The sequence below is a fragment of the Synchiropus splendidus genome, chromosome 11, assembly GCF_027744825.2.
Source record: "Synchiropus splendidus isolate RoL2022-P1 chromosome 11, RoL_Sspl_1.0, whole genome shotgun sequence".
Classification (NCBI taxonomy): domain Eukaryota; kingdom Metazoa; phylum Chordata; class Actinopteri; order Syngnathiformes; family Callionymidae; genus Synchiropus; species Synchiropus splendidus.
Genome location: NC_071344.1, coordinates 25,316,001 through 25,343,233, shown reverse-complemented (window position 1 = coordinate 25,343,233; position 27,233 = coordinate 25,316,001).

The following is a 27,233-nucleotide window of genomic DNA, read 5'->3' as shown; positions in this document are numbered from 1 at the left end:
ACCTTATCTCTGGCTGAAAAGCGTTTTTGTGCATTGTGCCATAACTTTTCAGGAAAGCTTCAGAACATGAAATTTTAACCTCCCACTATAGCAGAAAGGGTCTTTCTAGTAGTTGCACATCAAATCTAAACTGTCTGAAGTGTTTTTCCAAAGTTATCAACACTTTTATGTTTGGCGTTCCGAAACCCACCTTATCTCAGGCTGAAAAGCGTTTTTACGCATTGTGCCATAACTTTTCAGGGAAGCTTCAGAACATGAAATTTTAACCTCCCACTATAGCAGAAAGGGTCTTTCTAGTAGGTGCACATCAAATCTAAGCTCTCTGAAGTGTTTTTCGAAAGTTATCAACACTTTTATGTTTGGCGTTCCGAAACCCACCTTATCTCAGGCTGAAAAGCGTTTTTGTGCATTGTGCCATAACTTTTCAGGGAAGCTTCAGAACATGAAATTTTAACCTCCCACTATAGCAGAAAGGGTCTTTCTAGTAGTTGCACATCAAATCTAAACTGTCTGAAGTGTTTTTCCAAAGTTATTAACACTTTTATGTTTGGCGTTCCGAAACCCACCTTATCTCAGGCTGAAAAGCGTTTTTGTGCATTGTGCCATAACTTTTCAGGGAAGCTTCAGAACATGAAATTTTAACCTCCCACTATAGCAGAAAGGGTCTTTCTAGTAGTTGCACATCAAATCTAAACTGTCTGAAGTGTTTTTCCAAAGTTATCAACACTTTTATGTTTGGCGTTCCGAAACCCACCTTATCTCAGGCTGAAAAGCGTTTTTGTGCATTGTGCCATAACTTTTCAGGGAAGCTTCAGAACATGAAATTTTAACCTCCCACTATAGCAGAAAGGGTCTTTCTAGTAGTTGCACATCAAATCTAAACTGTCTGAAGTGTTTTTCCAAAGTTATTAACACTTTTATGTTTGGCGTTCCGAAACCCACCTTATCTCAGGCTGAAAAGCGTTTTTGTGCATTGTGCCATAACTTTTCAGGGAAGCTTCAGAACATGAAATTTTAACCTCCCACTATAGCAGAAAGGGTCTTTCTAGTAGTTGCACATCAAATCTAAACTGCCTGAAGTGTTTTTCCAAAGTTATCAACACTTTTATGTTTGGCGTTCCGAAACCCACCTTATCTCAGGCTGAAAAGCGTTTTTACGCATTGTGCCATAACTTTTCAGGGAAGCTTCAGAACATGAAATTTTAACCTCCCACTATAGCAGAAAGGGTCTTTCTAGTAGGTGCACATCAAATCTAAGCTGTCTGAAGTGTTTTTCGAAAGTTATCAACACTTTTATGTTTGGCGTTCCGAAACCCACCTTATCTCAGGCTGAAAAGCGTTTTTACGCATTGTGCCATAACTTTTCAGGGAAGCTTCAGAACATGAAATTTTAACCTCCCACTATAGCAGAAAGGGTCTTTCTAGTAGGTGCACATCAAATCTAAGCTCTCTGAAGTGTTTTTCGAAAGTTATCAACACTTTTATGTTTGGCGTTCCGAAACCCACCTTATCTCAGGCTGAAAAGCGTTTTTGTGCATTGTGCCATAACTTTTCAGGGAAGCTTCAGAACATAAAATTTTAACCTCCCACTATAGCAGAAAGGGTCTTTCTAGTAGTTGCACATCAAATCTAAGCTGTCTGAAGTGTTTTTCAAAAGTTATCAACACTTTTATGTTTGGCGTTCCGAAACCCACCTTATCTCAGGCTGAAAAGCGTTTTTGTGCATTGTGCCATAACTTTTCAGGAAAGCTTCAGAACATGAAATTTTAACCTCCCACTATAGCAGAAAGGGTCTTTCTAGTAGTTGCACATCAAATCTAAACTGTCTGAAGTGTTTTTCCAAAGTTATCAACACTTTTATGTTTGGCGTTCCGAAACCCACCTTATCTCAGGCTGAAAAGCGTTTTTACGCATTGTGCCATAACTTTTCAGGGAAGCTTCAGAACATGAAATTTTAACCTCCCACTATAGCAGAAAGGGTCTTTCTAGTAGGTGCACATCAAATCTAAGCTCTCTGAAGTGTTTTTCGAAAGTTATCAACACTTTTATGTTTGGCGTTCCGAAAACCCACCTTATCTCAGGCTGAAAAGCGTTTTTGTGCATTGTGCCATAACTTTTCAGGGAAGCTTCAGAACATGAAATTTTAACCTCCCACTATAGCAGAAAGGGTCTTTCTAGTAGTTGCACATCAAATCTAAGCTGTCTGAAGTGTTTTTCAAAAGTTATCAACACTTTTATGTTTGGCGTTCCGAAACCCACCTTATCTCAGGCTGAAAAGCGTTTTTGTGCATTGTGCCATAACTTTTCAGGAAAGCTTCAGAACATGAAATTTTAACCTCCCACTATAGCAGAAAGGGTCTTTCTAGTAGTTGCACATCAAATCTAAACTGTCTGAAGTGTTTTTCCAAAGTTATCAACACTTTTATGTTTGGCGTTCCGAAACCCACCTTATCTCAGGCTGAAAAGCGTTTTTACGCATTGTGCCATAACTTTTCAGGGAAGCTTCAGAACATGAAATTTTAACCTCCCACTATAGCAGAAAGGGTCTTTCTAGTAGGTGCACATCAAATCTAAGCTCTCTGAAGTGTTTTTCGAAAGTTATCAACACTTTTATGTTTGGCGTTCCGAAACCCACCTTATCTCAGGCTGAAAAGCGTTTTTGTGCATTGTGCCATAACTTTTCAGGGAAGCTTCAGAACATGAAATTTTAACCTCCCACTATAGCAGAAAGGGTCTTTCTAGTAGTTGCACATCAAATCTAAGCTGTCTGAAGTGTTTTTCAAAAGTTATCAACACTTTTATGTTTGGCGTTCCGAAACCCACCTTATCTCTGGCTGAAAAGCGTTTTTGTGCATTGTGCCATAACTTTTCAGGAAAGCTTCAGAACATGAAATTTTAACCTCCCACTATAGCAGAAAGGGTCTTTCTAGTAGTTGCACATCAAATCTAAACTGTCTGAAGTGTTTTTCCAAAGTTATCAACACTTTTATGTTTGGCGTTCCGAAACCCACCTTATCTCAGGCTGAAAAGCGTTTTTACGCATTGTGCCATAACTTTTCAGGGAAGCTTCAGAACATGAAATTTTAACCTCCCACTATAGCAGAAAGGGTCTTTCTAGTAGGTGCACATCAAATCTAAGCTCTCTGAAGTGTTTTTCGAAAGTTATCAACACTTTTATGTTTGGCGTTCCGAAACCCACCTTATCTCAGGCTGAAAAGCGTTTTTGTGCATTGTGCCATAACTTTTCAGGGAAGCTTCAGAACATGAAATTTTAACCTCCCACTATAGCAGAAAGGGTCTTTCTAGTAGTTGCACATCAAATCTAAACTGTCTGAAGTGTTTTTCCAAAGTTATTAACACTTTTATGTTTGGCGTTCCGAAACCCACCTTATCTCAGGCTGAAAAGCGTTTTTGTGCATTGTGCCATAACTTTTCAGGGAAGCTTCAGAACATGAAATTTTAACCTCCCACTATAGCAGAAAGGGTCTTTCTAGTAGTTGCACATCAAATCTAAACTGTCTGAAGTGTTTTTCCAAAGTTATCAACACTTTTATGTTTGGCGTTCCGAAACCCACCTTATCTCAGGCTGAAAAGCGTTTTTGTGCATTGTGCCATAACTTTTCAGGGAAGCTTCAGAACATGAAATTTTAACCTCCCACTATAGCAGAAAGGGTCTTTCTAGTAGTTGCACATCAAATCTAAACTGTCTGAAGTGTTTTTCCAAAGTTATTAACACTTTTATGTTTGGCGTTCCGAAACCCACCTTATCTCAGGCTGAAAAGCGTTTTTGTGCATTGTGCCATAACTTTTCAGGGAAGCTTCAGAACATGAAATTTTAACCTCCCACTATAGCAGAAAGGGTCTTTCTAGTAGTTGCACATCAAATCTAAACTGCCTGAAGTGTTTTTCCAAAGTTATCAACACTTTTATGTTTGGCGTTCCGAAACCCACCTTATCTCAGGCTGAAAAGCGTTTTTACGCATTGTGCCATAACTTTTCAGGGAAGCTTCAGAACATGAAATTTTAACCTCCCACTATAGCAGAAAGGGTCTTTCTAGTAGGTGCACATCAAATCTAAGCTGTCTGAAGTGTTTTTCGAAAGTTATCAACACTTTTATGTTTGGCGTTCCGAAACCCACCTTATCTCAGGCTGAAAAGCGTTTTTACGCATTGTGCCATAACTTTTCAGGGAAGCTTCAGAACATGAAATTTTAACCTCCCACTATAGCAGAAAGGGTCTTTCTAGTAGGTGCACATCAAATCTAAGCTCTCTGAAGTGTTTTTCGAAAGTTATCAACACTTTTATGTTTGGCGTTCCGAAACCCACCTTATCTCAGGCTGAAAAGCGTTTTTGTGCATTGTGCCATAACTTTTCAGGGAAGCTTCAGAACATAAAATTTTAACCTCCCACTATAGCAGAAAGGGTCTTTCTAGTAGTTGCACATCAAATCTAAGCTGTCTGAAGTGTTTTTCAAAAGTTATCAACACTTTTATGTTTGGCGTTCCGAAACCCACCTTATCTCAGGCTGAAAAGCGTTTTTGTGCATTGTGCCATAACTTTTCAGGAAAGCTTCAGAACATGAAATTTTAACCTCCCACTATAGCAGAAAGGGTCTTTCTAGTAGTTGCACATCAAATCTAAACTGTCTGAAGTGTTTTTCCAAAGTTATCAACACTTTTATGTTTGGCGTTCCGAAACCCACCTTATCTCAGGCTGAAAAGCGTTTTTACGCATTGTGCCATAACTTTTCAGGGAAGCTTCAGAACATGAAATTTTAACCTCCCACTATAGCAGAAAGGGTCTTTCTAGTAGGTGCACATCAAATCTAAGCTCTCTGAAGTGTTTTTCGAAAGTTATCAACACTTTTATGTTTGGCGTTCCGAAAACCCACCTTATCTCAGGCTGAAAAGCGTTTTTGTGCATTGTGCCATAACTTTTCAGGGAAGCTTCAGAACATGAAATTTTAACCTCCCACTATAGCAGAAAGGGTCTTTCTAGTAGTTGCACATCAAATCTAAGCTGTCTGAAGTGTTTTTCAAAAGTTATCAACACTTTTATGTTTGGCGTTCCGAAACCCACCTTATCTCAGGCTGAAAAGCGTTTTTGTGCATTGTGCCATAACTTTTCAGGAAAGCTTCAGAACATGAAATTTTAACCTCCCACTATAGCAGAAAGGGTCTTTCTAGTAGTTGCACATCAAATCTAAACTGTCTGAAGTGTTTTTCCAAAGTTATCAACACTTTTATGTTTGGCGTTCCGAAACCCACCTTATCTCAGGCTGAAAAGCGTTTTTACGCATTGTGCCATAACTTTTCAGGGAAGCTTCAGAACATGAAATTTTAACCTCCCACTATAGCAGAAAGGGTCTTTCTAGTAGGTGCACATCAAATCTAAGCTCTCTGAAGTGTTTTTCGAAAGTTATCAACACTTTTATGTTTGGCGTTCCGAAACCCACCTTATCTCAGGCTGAAAAGCGTTTTTGTGCATTGTGCCATAACTTTTCAGGGAAGCTTCAGAACATGAAATTTGAACCTCCCACTATAGCAGAAAGGGTCTTTCTAGTAGTTGCACATCAAATCTAAACTGTCTGAAGTGTTTTTCCAAAGTTATTAACACTTTTATGTTTGGCGTTCCGAAACCCACCTTATCTCAGGCTGAAAAGCGTTTTTGTGCATTGTGCCATAACTTTTCAGGGAAGCTTCAGAACATGAAATTTTAACCTCCCACTATAGCAGAAAGGGTCTTTCTAGTAGTTGCACATCAAATCTAAACTGTCTGAAGTGTTTTTCCAAAGTTATCAACACTTTTATGTTTGGCGTTCCGAAACCCACCTTATCTCAGGCTGAAAAGCGTTTTTGTGCATTGTGCCATAACTTTTCAGGGAAGCTTCAGAACATGAAATTTTAACCTCCCACTATAGCAGAAAGGGTCTTTCTAGTAGTTGCACATCAAATCTAAACTGTCTGAAGTGTTTTTCCAAAGTTATTAACACTTTTATGTTTGGCGTTCCGAAACCCACCTTATCTCAGGCTGAAAAGCGTTTTTGTGCATTGTGCCATAACTTTTCAGGGAAGCTTCAGAACATGAAATTTTAACCTCCCACTATAGCAGAAAGGGTCTTTCTAGTAGTTGCACATCAAATCTAAACTGCCTGAAGTGTTTTTCCAAAGTTATCAACACTTTTATGTTTGGCGTTCCGAAACCCACCTTATCTCAGGCTGAAAAGCGTTTTTACGCATTGTGCCATAACTTTTCAGGGAAGCTTCAGAACATGAAATTTTAACCTCCCACTATAGCAGAAAGGGTCTTTCTAGTAGGTGCACATCAAATCTAAGCTGTCTGAAGTGTTTTTCGAAAGTTATCAACACTTTTATGTTTGGCGTTCCGAAACCCACCTTATCTCTGGCTGAAAAGCGTTTTTGTGCATTGTGCCATAACTTTTCAGGAAAGCTTCAGAACATGAAATTTTAACCTCCCACTATAGCAGAAAGGGTCTTTCTAGTAGTTGCACATCAAATCTAAACTGTCTGAAGTGTTTTTCCAAAGTTATCAACACTTTTATGTTTGGCGTTCCGAAACCCACCTTATCTCAGGCTGAAAAGCGTTTTTACGCATTGTGCCATAACTTTTCAGGGAAGCTTCAGAACATGAAATTTTAACCTCCCACTATAGCAGAAAGGGTCTTTCTAGTAGGTGCACATCAAATCTAAGCTCTCTGAAGTGTTTTTCGAAAGTTATCAACACTTTTATGTTTGGCGTTCCGAAACCCACCTTATCTCAGGCTGAAAAGCGTTTTTGTGCATTGTGCCATAACTTTTCAGGGAAGCTTCAGAACATGAAATTTTAACCTCCCACTATAGCAGAAAGGGTCTTTCTAGTAGTTGCACATCAAATCTAAGCTGTCTGAAGTGTTTTTCAAAAGTTATCAACACTTTTATGTTTGGCGTTCCGAAACCCACCTTATCTCAGGCTGAAAAGCGTTTTTGTGCATTGTGCCATAACTTTTCAGGAAAGCTTCAGAACATGAAATTTTAACCTCCCACTATAGCAGAAAGGGTCTTTCTAGTAGTTGCACATCAAATCTAAACTGTCTGAAGTGTTTTTCCAAAGTTATCAACACTTTTATGTTTGGCGTTCCGAAACCCACCTTATCTCAGGCTGAAAAGCGTTTTTACGCATTGTGCCATAACTTTTCAGGGAAGCTTCAGAACATGAAATTTTAACCTCCCACTATAGCAGAAAGGGTCTTTCTAGTAGGTGCACATCAAATCTAAGCTCTCTGAAGTGTTTTTCGAAAGTTATCAACACTTTTATGTTTGGCGTTCCGAAACCCACCTTATCTCAGGCTGAAAAGCGTTTTTGTGCATTGTGCCATAACTTTTCAGGGAAGCTTCAGAACATGAAATTTGAACCTCCCACTATAGCAGAAAGGGTCTTTCTAGTAGTTGCACATCAAATCTAAACTGTCTGAAGTGTTTTTCCAAAGTTATTAACACTTTTATGTTTGGCGTTCCGAAACCCACCTTATCTCAGGCTGAAAAGCGTTTTTGTGCATTGTGCCATAACTTTTCAGGGAAGCTTCAGAACATGAAATTTTAACCTCCCACTATAGCAGAAAGGGTCTTTCTAGTAGTTGCACATCAAATCTAAACTGTCTGAAGTGTTTTTCCAAAGTTATCAACACTTTTATGTTTGGCGTTCCGAAACCCACCTTATCTCAGGCTGAAAAGCGTTTTTGTGCATTGTGCCATAACTTTTCAGGAAAGCTTCAGAACATGAAATTTTAACCTCCCACTATAGCAGAAAGGGTCTTTCTAGTAGTTGCACATCAAATCTAAACTGTCTGAAGTGTTTTTCCAAAGTTATTAACACTTTTATGTTTGGCGTTCCGAAACCCACCTTATCTCAGGCTGAAAAGCGTTTTTGTGCATTGTGCCATAACTTTTCAGGGAAGCTTCAGAACATGAAATTTTAACCTCCCACTATAGCAGAAAGGGTCTTTCTAGTAGTTGCACATCAAATCTAAACTGCCTGAAGTGTTTTTCCAAAGTTATCAACACTTTTATGTTTGGCGTTCCGAAACCCACCTTATCTCAGGCTGAAAAGCGTTTTTACGCATTGTGCCATAACTTTTCAGGGAAGCTTCAGAACATGAAATTTTAACCTCCCACTATAGCAGAAAGGGTCTTTCTAGTAGGTGCACATCAAATCTAAGCTGTCTGAAGTGTTTTTCGAAAGTTATCAACACTTTTATGTTTGGCGTTCCGAAACCCACCTTATCTCTGGCTGAAAAGCGTTTTTGTGCATTGTGCCATAACTTTTCAGGAAAGCTTCAGAACATGAAATTTTAACCTCCCACTATAGCAGAAAGGGTCTTTCTAGTAGTTGCACATCAAATCTAAACTGTCTGAAGTGTTTTTCCAAAGTTATCAACACTTTTATGTTTGGCGTTCCGAAACCCACCTTATCTCAGGCTGAAAAGCGTTTTTACGCATTGTGCCATAACTTTTCAGGGAAGCTTCAGAACATGAAATTTTAACCTCCCACTATAGCAGAAAGGGTCTTTCTAGTAGGTGCACATCAAATCTAAGCTCTCTGAAGTGTTTTTCGAAAGTTATCAACACTTTTATGTTTGGCGTTCCGAAACCCACCTTATCTCAGGCTGAAAAGCGTTTTTGTGCATTGTGCCATAACTTTTCAGGGAAGCTTCAGAACATGAAATTTTAACCTCCCACTATAGCAGAAAGGGTCTTTCTAGTAGTTGCACATCAAATCTAAGCTGTCTGAAGTGTTTTTCAAAAGTTATCAACACTTTTATGTTTGGCGTTCCGAAACCCACCTTATCTCAGGCTGAAAAGCGTTTTTGTTCATTGTGCCATAACTTTTCAGGAAAGCTTCAGAACATGAAATTTTAACCTCCCACTATAGCAGAAAGGGTCTTTCTAGTAGTTGCACATCAAATCTAAACTGTCTGAAGTGTTTTTCAAAAGTTATCAACACTTTTATGTTTGGCGTTCCGAAACCCACCTTATCTCAGGCTGAAAAGCGTTTTTGTGCATTGTGCCATAACTTTTCAGGAAAGCTTCAGAACATGAAATTTTAACCTCCCACTATAGCAGAAAGGGTCTTTCTAGTAGTTGCACATCAAATCTAAACTGTCTGAAGTGTTTTTCCAAAGTTATCAACACTTTTATGTTTGGCGTTCCGAAACCCACCTTATCTCAGGCTGAAAAGCGTTTTTGTGCATTGTGCCATAACTTTTCAGGGAAGCTTCAGAACATGAAATTTTAACCTCCCACTATAGCAGAAAGGGTCTTTCTAGTAGTTGCACATCAAATCTAAACTGTCTGAAGTGTTTTTCCAAAGTTATTAACACTTTTATGTTTGGCGTTCCGAAACCCACCTTATCTCAGGCTGAAAAGCGTTTTTGTGCATTGTGCCATAACTTTTCAGGGAAGCTTCAGAACATGAAATTTTAACCTCCCACTATAGCAGAAAGGGTCTTTCTAGTAGTTGCACATCAAATCTAAACTGTCTGAAGTGTTTTTCCAAAGTTATCAACACTTTTATGTTTGGCGTTCCGAAACCCACCTTATCTCAGGCTGAAAAGCGTTTTTGTGCATTGTGCCATAACTTTTCAGGGAAGCTTCAGAACATGAAATTTTAACCTCCCACTATAGCAGAAAGGGTCTTTCTAGTAGGTGCACATCAAATCTAAGCTCTCTGAAGTGTTTTTCGAAAGTTATCAACACTTTTATGTTTGGCGTTCCGAAACCCACCTTATCTCAGGCTGAAAAGCGTTTTTGTGCATTGTGCCATAACTTTTCAGGAAAGCTTCAGAACATGAAATTTTAACCTCCCACTATAGCAGAAAGGGTCTTTCTAGTAGTTGCACATCAAATCTAAACTGTCTGAAGTGTTTTTCCAAAGTTATCAACACTTTTATGTTTGGCGTTCCGAAACCCACCTTATCTCTGGCTGAAAAGCGTTTTTGTGCATTGTGCCATAACTTTTCAGGAAAGCTTCAGAACATGAAATTTTAACCTCCCACTATAGCAGAAAGGGTCTTTCTAGTAGTTGCACATCAAATCTAAACTGTCTGAAGTGTTTTTCCAAAGTTATCAACACTTTTATGTTTGGCGTTCCGAAACCCACCTTATCTCAGGCTGAAAAGCGTTTTTACGCATTGTGCCATAACTTTTCAGGGAAGCTTCAGAACATGAAATTTTAACCTCCCACTATAGCAGAAAGGGTCTTTCTAGTAGGTGCACATCAAATCTAAGCTCTCTGAAGTGTTTTTCGAAAGTTATCAACACTTTTATGTTTGGCGTTCCGAAACCCACCTTATCTCAGGCTGAAAAGCGTTTTTGTGCATTGTGCCATAACTTTTCAGGAAAGCTTCAGAACATGAAATTTTAACCTCCCACTATAGCAGAAAGGGTCTTTCTAGTAGTTGCACATCAAATCTAAACTGTCTGAAGTGTTTTTCCAAAGTTATTAACACTTTTATGTTTGGCGTTCCGAAACCCACCTTATCTCAGGCTGAAAAGCGTTTTTGTGCATTGTGCCATAACTTTTCAGGGAAGCTTCAGAACATGAAATTTTAACCTCCCACTATAGCAGAAAGGGTCTTTCTAGTAGTTGCACATCAAATCTAAACTGCCTGAAGTGTTTTTCCAAAGTTATCAACACTTTTATGTTTGGCGTTCCGAAACCCACCTTATCTCAGGCTGAAAAGCGTTTTTGTGCATTGTGCCATAACTTTTCAGGAAAGCTTCAGAACATGAAATTTTAACCTCCCACTATAGCAGAAAGGGTCTTTCTAGTAGTTGCACATCAAATCTAAACTGTCTGAAGTGTTTTTCCAAAGTTATCAACACTTTTATGTTTGGCGTTCCGAAACCCACCTTATCTCAGGCTGAAAAGCGTTTTTACGCATTGTGCCATAACTTTTCAGGGAAGCTTCAGAACATGAAATTTTAACCTCCCATTATAGCAGAAAGGGTCTTTCTAGTAGGTGCACATCAAATCTAAGCTCTCTGAAGTGTTTTTCGAAAGTTATCAACACTTTTATGTTTGGCGTTCCGAAACCCACCTTATCTCAGGCTGAAAAGCGTTTTTGTGCATTGTGCCATAACTTTTCAGGAAAGCTTCAGAACATGAAATTTTAACCTCCCACTATAGCAGAAAGGGTCTTTCTAGTAGTTGCACATCAAATCTAAACTGTTTGAAGTGTTTTTCCAAAGTTATTAACACTTTTATGTTTGGCGTTCCGAAACCCACCTTATCTCAGGCTGAAAAGCGTTTTTGTGCATTGTGCCATAACTTTTCAGGGAAGCTTCAGAACATGAAATTTTAACCTCCCACTATAGCAGAAAGGGTCTTTCTAGTAGTTGCACATCAAATCTAAACTGTCTGAAGTGTTTTTCCAAAGTTATCAACACTTTTATGTTTGGCGTTCCGAAACCCACCTTATCTCAGGCTGAAAAGCGTTTTTGTGCATTGTGCCATAACTTTTCAGGGAAGCTTCAGAACATGAAATTTTAACCTCCCACTATAGCAGAAAGGGTCTTTCTAGTAGGTGCACATCAAATCTAAGCTCTCTGAAGTGTTTTTCGAAAGTTATCAACACTTTTATGTTTGGCGTTCCGAAACCCACCTTATCTCAGGCTGAAAAGCGTTTTTGTGCATTGTGCCATAACTTTTCAGGAAAGCTTCAGAACATGAAATTTTAACCTCCCACTATAGCAGAAAGGGTCTTTCTAGTAGTTGCACATCAAATCTAAACTGTCTGAAGTGTTTTTCAAAAGTTATCAACACTTTTATGTTTGGCGTTCCGAAACCCACCTTATCTCAGGCTGAAAAGCGTTTTTGTGCATTGTGCCATAACTTTTCAGGAAAGCTTCAGAACATGAAATTTTAACCTCCCACTATAGCAGAAAGGGTCTTTCTAGTAGTTGCACATCAAATCTAAACTGTCTGAAGTGTTTTTCCAAAGTTATCAACACTTTTATGTTTGGCGTTCCGAAACCCACCTTATCTCAGGCTGAAAAGCGTTTTTACGCATTGTGCCATAACTTTTCAGGGAAGCTTCAGAACATGAAATTTTAACCTCCCACTATAGCAGAAAGGGTCTTTCTAGTAGGTGCACATCAAATCTAAGCTCTCTGAAGTGTTTTTCGAAAGTTATCAACACTTTTATGTTTGGCGTTCCGAAACCCACCTTATCTCACGCTGAAAAGCGTTTTTGTGCATTGTGCCATAACTTTTCAGGGAAGCTTCAGAACATGAAATTTTAACCTCCCACTATAGCAGAAAGGGTCTTTCTAGTAGTTGCACATCAAATCTAAGCTGTCTGAAGTGTTTTTCAAAAGTTATCAACACTTTTATGTTTGGCGTTCCGAAACCCACCTTATCTCAGGCTGAAAAGCGTTTTTGTGCATTGTGCCATAACTTTTCAGGAAAGCTTCAGAACATGAAATTTTAACCTCCCACTATAGCAGAAAGGGTCTTTCTAGTAGTTGCACATCAAATCTAAACTGTCTGAAGTGTTTTTCCAAAGTTATCAACACTTTTATGTTTGGCGTTCCGAAACCCACCTTATCTCAGGCTGAAAAGCGTTTTTACGCATTGTGCCATAACTTTTCAGGGAAGCTTCAGAACATGAAATTTTAACCTCCCACTATAGCAGAAAGGGTCTTTCTAGTAGGTGCACATCAAATCTAAGCTCTCTGAAGTGTTTTTCGAAAGTTATCAACACTTTTATGTTTGGCGTTCCGAAACCCACCTTATCTCAGGCTGAAAAGCGTTTTTGTGCATTGTGCCATAACTTTTCAGGGAAGCTTCAGAACATGAAATTTTAACCTCCCACTATAGCAGAAAGGGTCTTTCTAGTAGTTGCACATCAAATCTAAACTGTCTGAAGTGTTTTTCCAAAGTTATTAACACTTTTATGTTTGGCGTTCCGAAACCCACCTTATCTCAGGCTGAAAAGCGTTTTTGTGCATTGTGCCATAACTTTTCAGGGAAGCTTCAGAACATGAAATTTTAACCTCCCACTATAGCAGAAAGGGTCTTTCTAGTAGTTGCACATCAAATCTAAACTGTCTGAAGTGTTTTTCCAAAGTTATCAACACTTTTATGTTTGGCGTTCCGAAACCCACCTTATCTCAGGCTGAAAAGCGTTTTTGTGCATTGTGCCATAACTTTTCAGGGAAGCTTCAGAACATGAAATTTTAACCTCCCACTATAGCAGAAAGGGTCTTTCTAGTAGGTGCACATCAAATCTAAGCTCTCTGAAGTGTTTTTCGAAAGTTATCAACACTTTTATGTTTGGCGTTCCGAAACCCACCTTATCTCAGGCTGAAAAGCGTTTTTGTGCATTGTGCCATAACTTTTCAGGAAAGCTTCAGAACATGAAATTTTAACCTCCCACTATAGCAGAAAGGGTCTTTCTAGTAGTTGCACATCAAATCTAAACTGTCTGAAGTGTTTTTCCAAAGTTATCAACACTTTTATGTTTGGCGTTCCGAAACCCACCTTATCTCTGGCTGAAAAGCGTTTTTGTGCATTGTGCCATAACTTTTCAGGAAAGCTTTAGAACATGAAATTTTAACCTCCCACTATAGCAGAAAGGGTCTTTCTAGTAGTTGCACATCAAATCTAAACTGTCTGAAGTGTTTTTCCAAAGTTATCAACACTTTTATGTTTGGCGTTCCGAAACCCACCTTATCTCAGGCTGAAAAGCGTTTTTGTGCATTGTGCCATAACTTTTCAGGGAAGCTTCAGAACATGAAATTTTAACCTCCCACTATAGCAGAAAGGGTCTTTCTAGTAGGTGCACATCAAATCTAAGCTCTCTGAAGTGTTTTTCGAAAGTTATCAACACTTTTATGTTTGGCGTTCCGAAACCCACCTTATCTCAGGCTGAAAAGCGTTTTTGTGCATTGTGCCATAACTTTTCAGGAAAGCTTCAGAACATGAAATTTTAACCTCCCACTATAGCAGAAAGGGTCTTTCTAGTAGTTGCACATCAAATCTAAACTGTCTGAAGTGTTTTTCCAAAGTTATTAACACTTTTATGTTTGGCGTTCCGAAACCCACCTTATCTCAGGCTGAAAAGCGTTTTTGTGCATTGTGCCATAACTTTTCAGGGAAGCTTCAGAACATGAAATTTTAACCTCCCACTATAGCAGAAAGGGTCTTTCTAGTAGGTGCACATCAAATCTAAGCTGTCTGAAGTGTTTTTCGAAAGTTATCAACACTTTTATGTTTGGCGTTCCGAAACCCACCTTATCTCTGGCTGAAAAGCGTTTTTGTGCATTGTGCCATAACTTTTCAGGAAAGCTTCAGAACATGAAATTTTAACCTCCCACTATAGCAGAAAGGGTCTTTCTAGTAGTTGCACATCAAATCTAAACTGTCTGAAGTGTTTTTCCAAAGTTATCAACACTTTTATGTTTGGCGTTCCGAAACCCACCTTATCTCAGGCTGAAAAGCGTTTTTACGCATTGTGCCATAACTTTTCAGGGAAGCTTCAGAACATGAAATTTTAACCTCCCATTATAGCAGAAAGGGTCTTTCTAGTAGGTGCACATCAAATCTAAGCTCTCTGAAGTGTTTTTCGAAAGTTATCAACACTTTTATGTTTGGCGTTCCGAAACCCACCTTATCTCAGGCTGAAAAGCGTTTTTGTGCATTGTGCCATAACTTTTCAGGGAAGCTTCAGAACATGAAATTTTAACCTCCCACTATAGCAGAAAGGGTCTTTCTAGTAGTTGCACATCAAATCTAAACTGTCTGAAGTGTTTTTCCAAAGTTATTAACACTTTTATGTTTGGCGTTCCGAAACCCACCTTATCTCAGGCTGAAAAGCGTTTTTGTGCATTGTGCCATAACTTTTCAGGGAAGCTTCAGAACATGAAATTTTAACCTCCCACTATAGCAGAAAGGGTCTTTCTAGTAGTTGCACATCAAATCTAAACTGTCTGAAGTGTTTTTCCAAAGTTATCAACACTTTTATGTTTGGCGTTCCGAAACCCACCTTATCTCAGGCTGAAAAGCGTTTTTGTGCATTGTGCCATAACTTTTCAGGGAAGCTTCAGAACATGAAATTTTAACCTCCCACTATAGCAGAAAGGGTCTTTCTAGTAGGTGCACATCAAATCTAAGCTCTCTGAAATGTTTTTCGAAAGTTATCAACACTTTTATGTTTGGCGTTCCGAAACCCACCTTATCTCAGGCTGAAAAGCGTTTTTGTGCATTGTGCCATAACTTTTCAGGAAAGCTTCAGAACATGAAATTTTAACCTCCCACTATAGCAGAAAGGGTCTTTCTAGTAGTTGCACATCAAATCTAAACTGTCTGAAGTGTTTTTCAAAAGTTATCAACACTTTTATGTTTGGCGTTCCGAAACCCACCTTATCTCAGGCTGAAAAGCGTTTTTGTGCATTGTGCCATAACTTTTCATGAAAGCTTCAGAACATGAAATTTTAACCTCCCACTATAGCAGAAAGGGTCTTTCTAGTAGTTGCACATCAAATCTAAACTGTCTGAAGTGTTTTTCCAAAGTTATCAACACTTTTATGTTTGGCGTTCCGAAACCCACCTTATCTCAGGCTGAAAAGCGTTTTTACGCATTGTGCCATAACTTTTCAGGGAAGCTTCAGAACATGAAATTTTAACCTCCCACTATAGCAGAAAGGGTCTTTCTAGTAGGTGCACATCAAATCTAAGCTCTCTGAAGTGTTTTTCGAAAGTTATCAACACTTTTATGTTTGGCGTTCCGAAACCCACCTTATCTCACGCTGAAAAGCGTTTTTGTGCATTGTGCCATAACTTTTCAGGGAAGCTTCAGAACATGAAATTTTAACCTCCCACTATAGCAGAAAGGGTCTTTCTAGTAGTTGCACATCAAATCTAAGCTGTCTGAAGTGTTTTTCAAAAGTTATCAACACTTTTATGTTTGGCGTTCCGAAACCCACCTTATCTCAGGCTGAAAAGCGTTTTTGTGCATTGTGCCATAACTTTTCAGGAAAGCTTCAGAACATGAAATTTTAACCTCCCACTATAGCAGAAAGGGTCTTTCTAGTAGTTGCACATCAAATCTAAACTGTCTGAAGTGTTTTTCCAAAGTTATCAACACTTTTATGTTTGGCGTTCCGAAACCCACCTTATCTCAGGCTGAAAAGCGTTTTTACGCATTGTGCCATAACTTTTCAGGGAAGCTTCAGAACATGAAATTTTAACCTCCCACTATAGCAGAAAGGGTCTTTCTAGTAGGTGCACATCAAATCTAAGCTCTCTGAAGTGTTTTTCGAAAGTTATCAACACTTTTATGTTTGGCGTTCCGAAACCCACCTTATCTCAGGCTGAAAAGCGTTTTTGTGCATTGTGCCATAACTTTTCAGGGAAGCTTCAGAACATGAAATTTTAACCTCCCACTATAGCAGAAAGGGTCTTTCTAGTAGGTGCACATCAAATCTAAGCTCTCTGAAGTGTTTTTCGAAAGTTATCAACACTTTTATGTTTGGCGTTCCGAAACCCACCTTATCTCAGGCTGAAAAGCGATTTTGTGCATTGTGCCATAACTTTTCAGGAAAGCTTCAGAACATGAAATTTTAACCTCCCACTATAGCAGAAAGGGTCTTTCTAGTAGTTGCACATCAAATCTAAACTGTCTGAAGTGTTTTTCCAAAGTTATCAACACTTTTATGTTTGGCGTTCCGAAACCCACCTTATCTCTGGCTGAAAAGCGTTTTTGTGCATTGTGCCATAACTTTTCAGGAAAGCTTTAGAACATGAAATTTTAACCTCCCACTATAGCAGAAAGGGTCTTTCTAGTAGTTGCACATCAAATCTAAACTGTCTGAAGTGTTTTTCCAAAGTTATCAACACTTTTATGTTTGGCGTTCCGAAACCCACCTTATCTCAGGCTGAAAAGCGTTTTTGTGCATTGTGCCATAACTTTTCAGGGAAGCTTCAGAACATGAAATTTTAACCTCCCACTATAGCAGAAAGGGTCTTTCTAGTAGTTGCACATCAAATCTAAACTGTCTGAAGTGTTTTTCCAAAGTTATCAACACTTTTATGTTTGGCGTTCCGAAACCCACCTTATCTCAGGCTGAAAAGCGTTTTTGTGCATTGTGCCATAACTTTTCAGGAAAGCTTCAGAACATGAAATTTTAACCTCCCACTATAGCAGAAAGGGTCTTTCTAGTAGTTGCACATCAAATCTAAACTGTCTGAAGTGTTTTTCCAAAGTTATTAACACTTTTATGTTTGGCGTTCCGAAACCCACCTTATCTCAGGCTGAAAAGCGTTTTTGTGCATTGTGCCATAACTTTTCAGGGAAGCTTCAGAACATGAAATTTTAACCTCCCACTATAGCAGAAAGGGTCTTTCTAGTAGTTGCACATCAAATCTAAACTGCCTGAAGTGTTTTTCCAAAGTTATCAACACTTTTATGTTTGGCGTTCCGAAACCCACCTTATCTCAGGCTGAAAAGCGTTTTTACGCATTGTGCCATAACTTTTCAGGGAAGCTTCAGAACATGAAATTTTAACCTCCCACTATAGCAGAAAGGGTCTTTCTAGTAGGTGCACATCAAATCTAAGCTCTCTGAAGTGTTTTTCGAAAGTTATCAACACTTTTATGTTTGGCGTTCCGAAACCCACCTTATCTCAGGCTGAAAAGCGTTTTTGTGCATTGTGCCATAACTTTTCAGGGAAGCTTCAGAACATGAAATTTTAACCTCCCACTATAGCAGAAAGGGTCTTTCTAGTAGTTGCACATCAAATCTAAGCTGTCTGAAGTGTTTTTCAAAAGTTATCAACACTTTTATGTTTGGCGTTCCGAAACCCACCTTATCTCAGGCTGAAAAGCGTTTTTGTGCATTGTGCCATAACTTTTCAGGAAAGCTTCAGAACATGAAATTTTAACCTCCCACTATAGCAGAAAGGGTCTTTCTAGTAGTTGCACATCAAATCTAAGCTCTCTGAAGTGTTTTTCGAAAGTTATCAACACTTTTATGTTTGGCGTTCCGAAACCCACCTTATCTCAGGCTGAAAAGCGTTTTTGTGCATTGTGCCATAACTTTTCAGGGAAGCTTCAGAACATGAAATTTTAACCTCCCACTATAGCAGAAAGGGTCTTTCTAGTAGTTGCACATCAAATCTAAACTGTCTGAAGTGTTTTTCCAAAGTTATTAACACTTTTATGTTTGGCGTTCCGAAACCCACCTTATCTCAGGCTGAAAAGCGTTTTTGTGCATTGTGCCATAACTTTTCAGGGAAGCTTCAGAACATGAAATTTTAACCTCCCACTATAGCAGAAAGGGTCTTTCTAGTAGTTGCACATCAAATCTAAACTGTCTGAAGTGTTTTTCCAAAGTTATCAACACTTTTATGTTTGGCGTTCCGAAACCCACCTTATCTCAGGCTGAAAAGCGTTTTTGTGCATTGTGCCATAACTTTTCAGGGAAGCTTCAGAACATGAAATTTTAACCTCCCACTATAGCAGAAAGGGTCTTTCTAGTAGGTGCACATCAAATCTAAGCTCTCTGAAGTGTTTTTCGAAAGTTATCAACACTTTTATGTTTGGCGTTCCGAAACCCACCTTATCTCAGGCTGAAAAGCGTTTTTGTGCATTGTGCCATAACTTTTCAGGAAAGCTTCAGAACATGAAATTTTAACCTCCCACTATAGCAGAAAGGGTCTTTCTAGTAGTTGCACATCAAATCTAAACTGTCTGAAGTGTTTTTCCAAAGTTATCAACACTTTTATGTTTGGCGTTCCGAAACCCACCTTATCTCTGGCTGAAAAGCGTTTTTGTGCATTGTGCCATAACTTTTCAGGAAAGCTTCAGAACATGAAATTTTAACCTCCCACTATAGCAGAAAGGGTCTTTCTAGTAGTTGCACATCAAATCTAAACTGTCTGAAGTGTTTTTCCAAAGTTATCAACACTTTTATGTTTGGCGTTCCGAAACCCACCTTATCTCAGGCTGAAAAGCGTTTTTACGCATTGTGCCATAACTTTTCAGGGAAGCTTCAGAACATGAAATTTTAACCTCCCACTATAGCAGAAAGGGTCTTTCTAGTAGGTGCACATCAAATCTAAGCTCTCTGAAGTGTTTTTCGAAAGTTATCAACACTTTTATGTTTGGCGTTCCGAAACCCACCTTATCTCAGGCTGAAAAGCGTTTTTGTGCATTGTGCCATAACTTTTCAGGAAAGCTTCAGAACATGAAATTTTAACCTCCCACTATAGCAGAAAGGGTCTTTCTAGTAGTTGCACATCAAATCTAAACTGTCTGAAGTGTTTTTCCAAAGTTATTAACACTTTTATGTTTGGCGTTCCGAAACCCACCTTATCTCAGGCTGAAAAGCGTTTTTGTGCATTGTGCCATAACTTTTCAGGGAAGCTTCAGAACATGAAATTTTAACCTCCCACTATAGCAGAAAGGGTCTTTCTAGTAGTTGCACAACAAATCTAAACTGCCTGAAGTGTTTTTCCAAAGTTATCAACACTTTTATGTTTGGCGTTCCGAAACCCACCTTATCTCAGGCTGAAAAGCGTTTTTACGCATTGTGCCATAACTTTTCAGGGAAGCTTCAGAACATGAAATTTTAACCTCCCACTATAGCAGAAAGGGTCTTTCTAGTAGGTGCACATCAAATCTAAGCTGTCTGAAGTGTTTTTCGAAAGTTATCAACACTTTTATGTTTGGCGTTCCGAAACCCACCTTATCTCTGGCTGAAAAGCGTTTTTGTGCATTGTGCCATAACTTTTCAGGAAAGCTTCAGAACATGAAATTTTAACCTCCCACTATAGCAGAAAGGGTCTTTCTAGTAGTTGCACATCAAATCTAAACTGTCTGAAGTGTTTTTCCAAAGTTATCAACACTTTTATGTTTGGCGTTCCGAAACCCACCTTATCTCAGGCTGAAAAGCGTTTTTACGCATTGTGCCATAACTTTTCAGGGAAGCTTCAGAACATGAAATTTTAACCTCCCATTATAGCAGAAAGGGTCTTTCTAGTAGGTGCACATCAAATCTAAGCTCTCTGAAGTGTTTTTCGAAAGTTATCAACACTTTTATGTTTGGCGTTCCGAAACCCACCTTATCTCAGGCTGAAAAGCGTTTTTGTGCATTGTGCCATAACTTTTCAGGAAAGCTTCAGAACATGAAATTTTAACCTCCCACTATAGCAGAAAGGGTCTTTCTAGTAGTTGCACATCAAATCTAAACTGTTTGAAGTGTTTTTCCAAAGTTATTAACACTTTTATGTTTGGCGTTCCGAAACCCACCTTATCTCAGGCTGAAAAGCGTTTTTGTGCATTGTGCCATAACTTTTCAGGGAAGCTTCAGAACATGAAATTTTAACCTCCCACTATAGCAGAAAGGGTCTTTCTAGTAGTTGCACATCAAATCTAAACTGTCTGAAGTGTTTTTCCAAAGTTATCAACACTTTTATGTTTGGCGTTCCGAAACCCACCTTATCTCAGGCTGAAAAGCGTTTTTGTGCATTGTGCCATAACTTTTCAGGGAAGCTTCAGAACATGAAATTTTAACCTCCCACTATAGCAGAAAGGGTCTTTCTAGTAGGTGCACATCAAATCTAAGCTCTCTGAAGTGTTTTTCGAAAGTTATCAACACTTTTATGTTTGGCGTTCCGAAACCCACCTTATCTCAGGCTGAAAAGCGTTTTTGTGCATTGTGCCATAACTTTTCAGGAAAGCTTCAGAACATGAAATTTTAACCTCCCACTATAGCAGAAAGGGTCTTTCTAGTAGTTGCACATCAAATCTAAACTGTCTGAAGTGTTTTTCAAAAGTTATCAACACTTTTATGTTTGGCGTTCCGAAACCCACCTTATCTCAGGCTGAAAAGCGTTTTTGTGCATTGTGCCATAACTTTTCAGGAAAGCTTCAGAACATGAAATTTTAACCTCCCACTATAGCAGAAAGGGTCTTTCTAGTAGTTGCACATCAAATCTAAACTGTCTGAAGTGTTTTTCCAAAGTTATCAACACTTTTATGTTTGGCGTTCCGAAACCCACCTTATCTCAGGCTGAAAAGCGTTTTTACGCATTGTGCCATAACTTTTCAGGGAAGCTTCAGAACATGAAATTTTAACCTCCCACTATAGCAGAAAGGGTCTTTCTAGTAGGTGCACATCAAATCTAAGCTCTCTGAAGTGTTTTTCGAAAGTTATCAACACTTTTATGTTTGGCGTTCCGAAACCCACCTTATCTCACGCTGAAAAGCGTTTTTGTGCATTGTGCCATAACTTTTCAGGGAAGCTTCAGAACATGAAATTTTAACCTCCCACTATAGCAGAAAGGGTCTTTCTAGTAGTTGCACATCAAATCTAAGCTGTCTGAAGTGTTTTTCAAAAGTTATCAACACTTTTATGTTTGGCGTTCCGAAACCCACCTTATCTCAGGCTGAAAAGCGTTTTTGTGCATTGTGCCATAACTTTTCAGGAAAGCTTCAGAACATGAAATTTTAACCTCCCACTATAGCAGAAAGGGTCTTTCTAGTAGTTGCACATCAAATCTAAACTGTCTGAAGTGTTTTTCCAAAGTTATCAACACTTTTATGTTTGGCGTTCCGAAACCCACCTTATCTCAGGCTGAAAAGCGTTTTTACGCATTGTGCCATAACTTTTCAGGGAAGCTTCAGAACATGAAATTTTAACCTCCCACTATAGCAGAAAGGGTCTTTCTAGTAGGTGCACATCAAATCTAAGCTCTCTGAAGTGTTTTTCGAAAGTTATCAACACTTTTATGTTTGGCGTTCCGAAACCCACCTTATCTCAGGCTGAAAAGCGTTTTTGTGCATTGTGCCATAACTTTTCAGGGAAGCTTCAGAACATGAAATTTTAACCTCCCACTATAGCAGAAAGGGTCTTTCTAGTAGTTGCACATCAAATCTAAACTGTCTGAAGTGTTTTTCCAAAGTTATTAACACTTTTATGTTTGGCGTTCCGAAACCCACCTTATCTCAGGCTGAAAAGCGTTTTTGTGCATTGTGCCATAACTTTTCAGGGAAGCTTCAGAACATGAAATTTTAACCTCCCACTATAGCAGAAAGGGTCTTTCTAGTAGTTGCACATCAAATCTAAACTGTCTGAAGTGTTTTTCCAAAGTTATCAACACTTTTATGTTTGGCGTTCCGAAACCCACCTTATCTCAGGCTGAAAAGCGTTTTTGTGCATTGTGCCATAACTTTTCAGGGAAGCTTCAGAACATGAAATTTTAACCTCCCACTATAGCAGAAAGGGTCTTTCTAGTAGGTGCACATCAAATCTAAGCTCTCTGAAGTGTTTTTCGAAAGTTATCAACACTTTTATGTTTGGCGTTCCGAAACCCACCTTATCTCAGGCTGAAAAGCGTTTTTGTGCATTGTGCCATAACTTTTCAGGAAAGCTTCAGAACATGAAATTTTAACCTCCCACTATAGCAGAAAGGGTCTTTCTAGTAGTTGCACATCAAATCTAAACTGTCTGAAGTGTTTTTCCAAAGTTATCAACACTTTTATGTTTGGCGTTCCGAAACCCACCTTATCTCAGGCTGAAAAGCGTTTTTGTGCATTGTGCCATAACTTTTCAGGAAAGCTTTAGAACATGAAATTTTAACCTCCCACTATAGCAGAAAGGGTCTTTCTAGTAGTTGCACATCAAATCTAAACTGTCTGAAGTGTTTTTCCAAAGTTATCAACACTTTTATGTTTGGCGTTCCGAAACCCACCTTATCTCAGGCTGAAAAGCGTTTTTGTGCATTGTGCCATAACTTTTCAGGGAAGCTTCAGAACATGAAATTTTAACCTCCCACTATAGCAGAAAGGGTCTTTCTAGTAGGTGCACATCAAATCTAAGCTCTCTGAAGTGTTTTTCGAAAGTTATCAACACTTTTATGTTTGGCGTTCCGAAACCCACCTTATCTCAGGCTGAAAAGCGTTTTTGTGCATTGTGCCATAACTTTTCAGGAAAGCTTCAGAACATGAAATTTTAACCTCCCACTATAGCAGAAAGGGTCTTTCTAGTAGTTGCACATCAAATCTAAACTGTCTGAAGTGTTTTTCCAAAGTTATTAACACTTTTATGTTTGGCGTTCCGAAACCCACCTTATCTCAGGCTGAAAAGCGTTTTTGTGCATTGTGCCATAACTTTTCAGGGAAGCTTCAGAACATGAAATTTTAACCTCCCACTATAGCAGAAAGGGTCTTTCTAGTAGGTGCACATCAAATCTAAGCTGTCTGAAGTGTTTTTCGAAAGTTATCAACACTTTTATGTTTGGCGTTCCGAAACCCACCTTATCTCTGGCTGAAAAGCGTTTTTGTGCATTGTGCCATAACTTTTCAGGAAAGCTTCAGAACATGAAATTTTAACCTCCCACTATAGAAGAAAGGGTCTTTCTAGTAGTTGCACATCAAATCTAAACTGTCTGAAGTGTTTTTCCAAAGTTATCAACACTTTTATGTTTGGCGTTCCGAAACCCACCTTATCTCAGGCTGAAAAGCGTTTTTACGCATTGTGCCATAACTTTTCAGGGAAGCTTCAGAACATGAAATTTTAACCTCCCATTATAGCAGAAAGGGTCTTTCTAGTAGGTGCACATCAAATCTAAGCTCTCTGAAGTGTTTTTCGAAAGTTATCAACACTTTTATGTTTGGCGTTCCGAAACCCACCTTATCTCAGGCTGAAAAGCGTTTTTGTGCATTGTGCCATAACTTTTCAGGAAAGCTTCAGAACATGAAATTTTAACCTCCCACTATAGCAGAAAGGGTCTTTCTAGTAGTTGCACATCAAATCTAAACTGTCTGAAGTGTTTTTCCAAAGTTATTAACACTTTTATGTTTGGCGTTCCGAAACCCACCTTATCTCAGGCTGAAAAGCGTTTTTGTGCATTGTGCCATAACTTTTCAGGGAAGCTTCAGAACATGAAATTTTAACCTCCCACTATAGCAGAAAGGGTCTTTCTAGTAGTTGCACATCAAATCTAAACTGTCTGAAGTGTTTTTCCAAAGTTATCAACACTTTTATGTTTGGCGTTCCGAAACCCACCTTATCTCAGGCTGAAAAGCGTTTTTGTGCATTGTGCCATAACTTTTCAGGGAAGCTTCAGAACATGAAATTTTAACCTCCCACTATAGCAGAAAGGGTCTTTCTAGTAGGTGCACATCAAATCTAAGCTCTCTGAAATGTTTTTCGAAAGTTATCAACACTTTTATGTTTGGCGTTCCGAAACCCACCTTATCTCAGGCTGAAAAGCGTTTTTGTGCATTGTGCCATAACTTTTCAGGAAAGCTTCAGAACATGAAATTTTAACCTCCCACTATAGCAGAAAGGGTCTTTCTAGTAGTTGCACATCAAATCTAAACTGTCTGAAGTGTTTTTCAAAAGTTATCAACACTTTTATGTTTGGCGTTCCGAAACCCACCTTATCTCAGGCTGAAAAGCGTTTTTGTGCATTGTGCCATAACTTTTCATGAAAGCTTCAGAACATGAAATTTTAACCTCCCACTATAGCAGAAAGGGTCTTTCTAGTAGTTGCACATCAAATCTAAACTGTCTGAAGTGTTTTTCCAAAGTTATCAACACTTTTATGTTTGGCGTTCCGAAACCCACCTTATCTCAGGCTGAAAAGCGTTTTTACGCATTGTGCCATAACTTTTCAGGGAAGCTTCAGAACATGAAATTTTAACCTCCCACTATAGCAGAAAGGGTCTTTCTAGTAGGTGCACATCAAATCTAAGCTCTCTGAAGTGTTTTTCGAAAGTTATCAACACTTTTATGTTTGGCGTTCCGAAACCCACCTTATCTCACGCTGAAAAGCGTTTTTGTGCATTGTGCCATAACTTTTCAGGGAAGCTTCAGAACATGAAATTTTAACCTCCCACTATAGCAGAAAGGGTCTTTCTAGTAGTTGCACATCAAATCTAAGCTGTCTGAAGTGTTTTTCAAAAGTTATCAACACTTTTATGTTTGGCGTTCCGAAACCCACCTTATCTCAGGCTGAAAAGCGTTTTTGTGCATTGTGCCATAACTTTTCAGGAAAGCTTCAGAACATGAAATTTTAACCTCCCACTATAGCAGAAAGGGTCTTTCTAGTAGTTGCACATCAAATCTAAACTGTCTGAAGTGTTTTTCCAAAGTTATCAACACTTTTATGTTTGGCGTTCCGAAACCCACCTTATCTCAGGCTGAAAAGCGTTTTTACGCATTGTGCCATAACTTTTCAGGGAAGCTTCAGAACATGAAATTTTAACCTCCCACTATAGCAGAAAGGGTCTTTCTAGTAGGTGCACATCAAATCTAAGCTCTCTGAAGTGTTTTTCGAAAGTTATCAACACTTTTATGTTTGGCGTTCCGAAACCCACCTTATCTCAGGCTGAAAAGCGTTTTTGTGCATTGTGCCATAACTTTTCAGGGAAGCTTCAGAACATGAAATTTTAACCTCCCACTATAGCAGAAAGGGTCTTTCTAGTAGGTGCACATCAAATCTAAGCTCTCTGAAGTGTTTTTCGAAAGTTATCAACACTTTTATGTTTGGCGTTCCGAAACCCACCTTATCTCAGGCTGAAAAGCGTTTTTGTGCATTGTGCCATAACTTTTCAGGAAAGCTTCAGAACATGAAATTTTAACCTCCCACTATAGCAGAAAGGGTCTTTCTAGTAGGTGCACATCAAATCTAAGCTGTCTGAAGTGTTTTTCGAAAGTTATCAACACTTTTATGTTTGGCGTTCCGAAACCCACCTTATCTCTGGCTGAAAAGCGTTTTTGTGCATTGTGCCATAACTTTTCAGGAAAGCTTCAGAACATGAAATTTTAACCTCCCACTATAGCAGAAAGGGTCTTTCTAGTAGTTGCACATCAAATCTAAACTGTCTGAAGTGTTTTTCCAAAGTTATCAACACTTTTATGTTTGGCGTTCCGAAACCCACCTTATCTCAGGCTGAAAAGCGTTTTTACGCATTGTGCCATAACTTTTCAGGGAAGCTTCAGAACATGAAATTTTAACCTCCCACTATAGCAGAAAGGGTCTTTCTAGTAGGTGCACATCAAATCTAAGCTCTCTGAAGTGTTTTTCGAAAGTTATCAACACTTTTATGTTTGGCGTTCCGAAACCCACCTTATCTCAGGCTGAAAAGCGTTTTTGTGCATTGTGCCATAACTTTTCAGGAAAGCTTCAGAACATGAAATTTTAACCTCCCACTATAGCAGAAAGGGTCTTTCTAGTAGTTGCACATCAAATCTAAACTGTCTGAAGTGTTTTTCCAAAGTTATCAACACTTTTATGTTTGGCGTTCCGAAACCCACCTTATCTCTGGCTGAAAAGCGTTTTTGTGCATTGTGCCATAACTTTTCAGGAAAGCTTTAGAACATGAAATTTTAACCTCCCACTATAGCAGAAAGGGTCTTTCTAGTAGTTGCACATCAAATCTAAACTGTCTGAAGTGTTTTTCCAAAGTTATCAACACTTTTATGTTTGGCGTTCCGAAACCCACCTTATCTCAGGCTGAAAAGCGTTTTTGTGCATTGTGCCATAACTTTTCAGGGAAGCTTCAGAACATGAAATTTTAACCTCCCACTATAGCAGAAAGGGTCTTTCTAGTAGGTGCACATCAAATCTAAGCTCTCTGAAGTGTTTTTCGAAAGTTATCAACACTTTTATGTTTGGCGTTCCGAAACCCACCTTATCTCAGGCTGAAAAGCGTTTTTGTGCATTGTGCCATAACTTTTCAGGAAAGCTTCAGAACATGAAATTTTAACCTCCCACTATAGCAGAAAGGGTCTTTCTAGTAGTTGCACATCAAATCTAAACTGTCTGAAGTGTTTTTCCAAAGTTATTAACACTTTTATGTTTGGCGTTCCGAAACCCACCTTATCTCAGGCTGAAAAGCGTTTTTGTGCATTGTGCCATAACTTTTCAGGGAAGCTTCAGAACATGAAATTTTAACCTCCCACTATAGCAGAAAGGGTCTTTCTAGTAGTTGCACATCAAATCTAAACTGCCTGAAGTGTTTTTCCAAAGTTATCAACACTTTTATGTTTGGCGTTCCGAAACCCACCTTATCTCAGGCTGAAAAGCGTTTTTACGCATTGTGCCATAACTTTTCAGGGAAGCTTCAGAACATGAAATTTTAACCTCCCACTATAGCAGAAAGGGTCTTTCTAGTAGGTGCACATCAAATCTAAGCTGTCTGAAGTGTTTTTCGAAAGTTATCA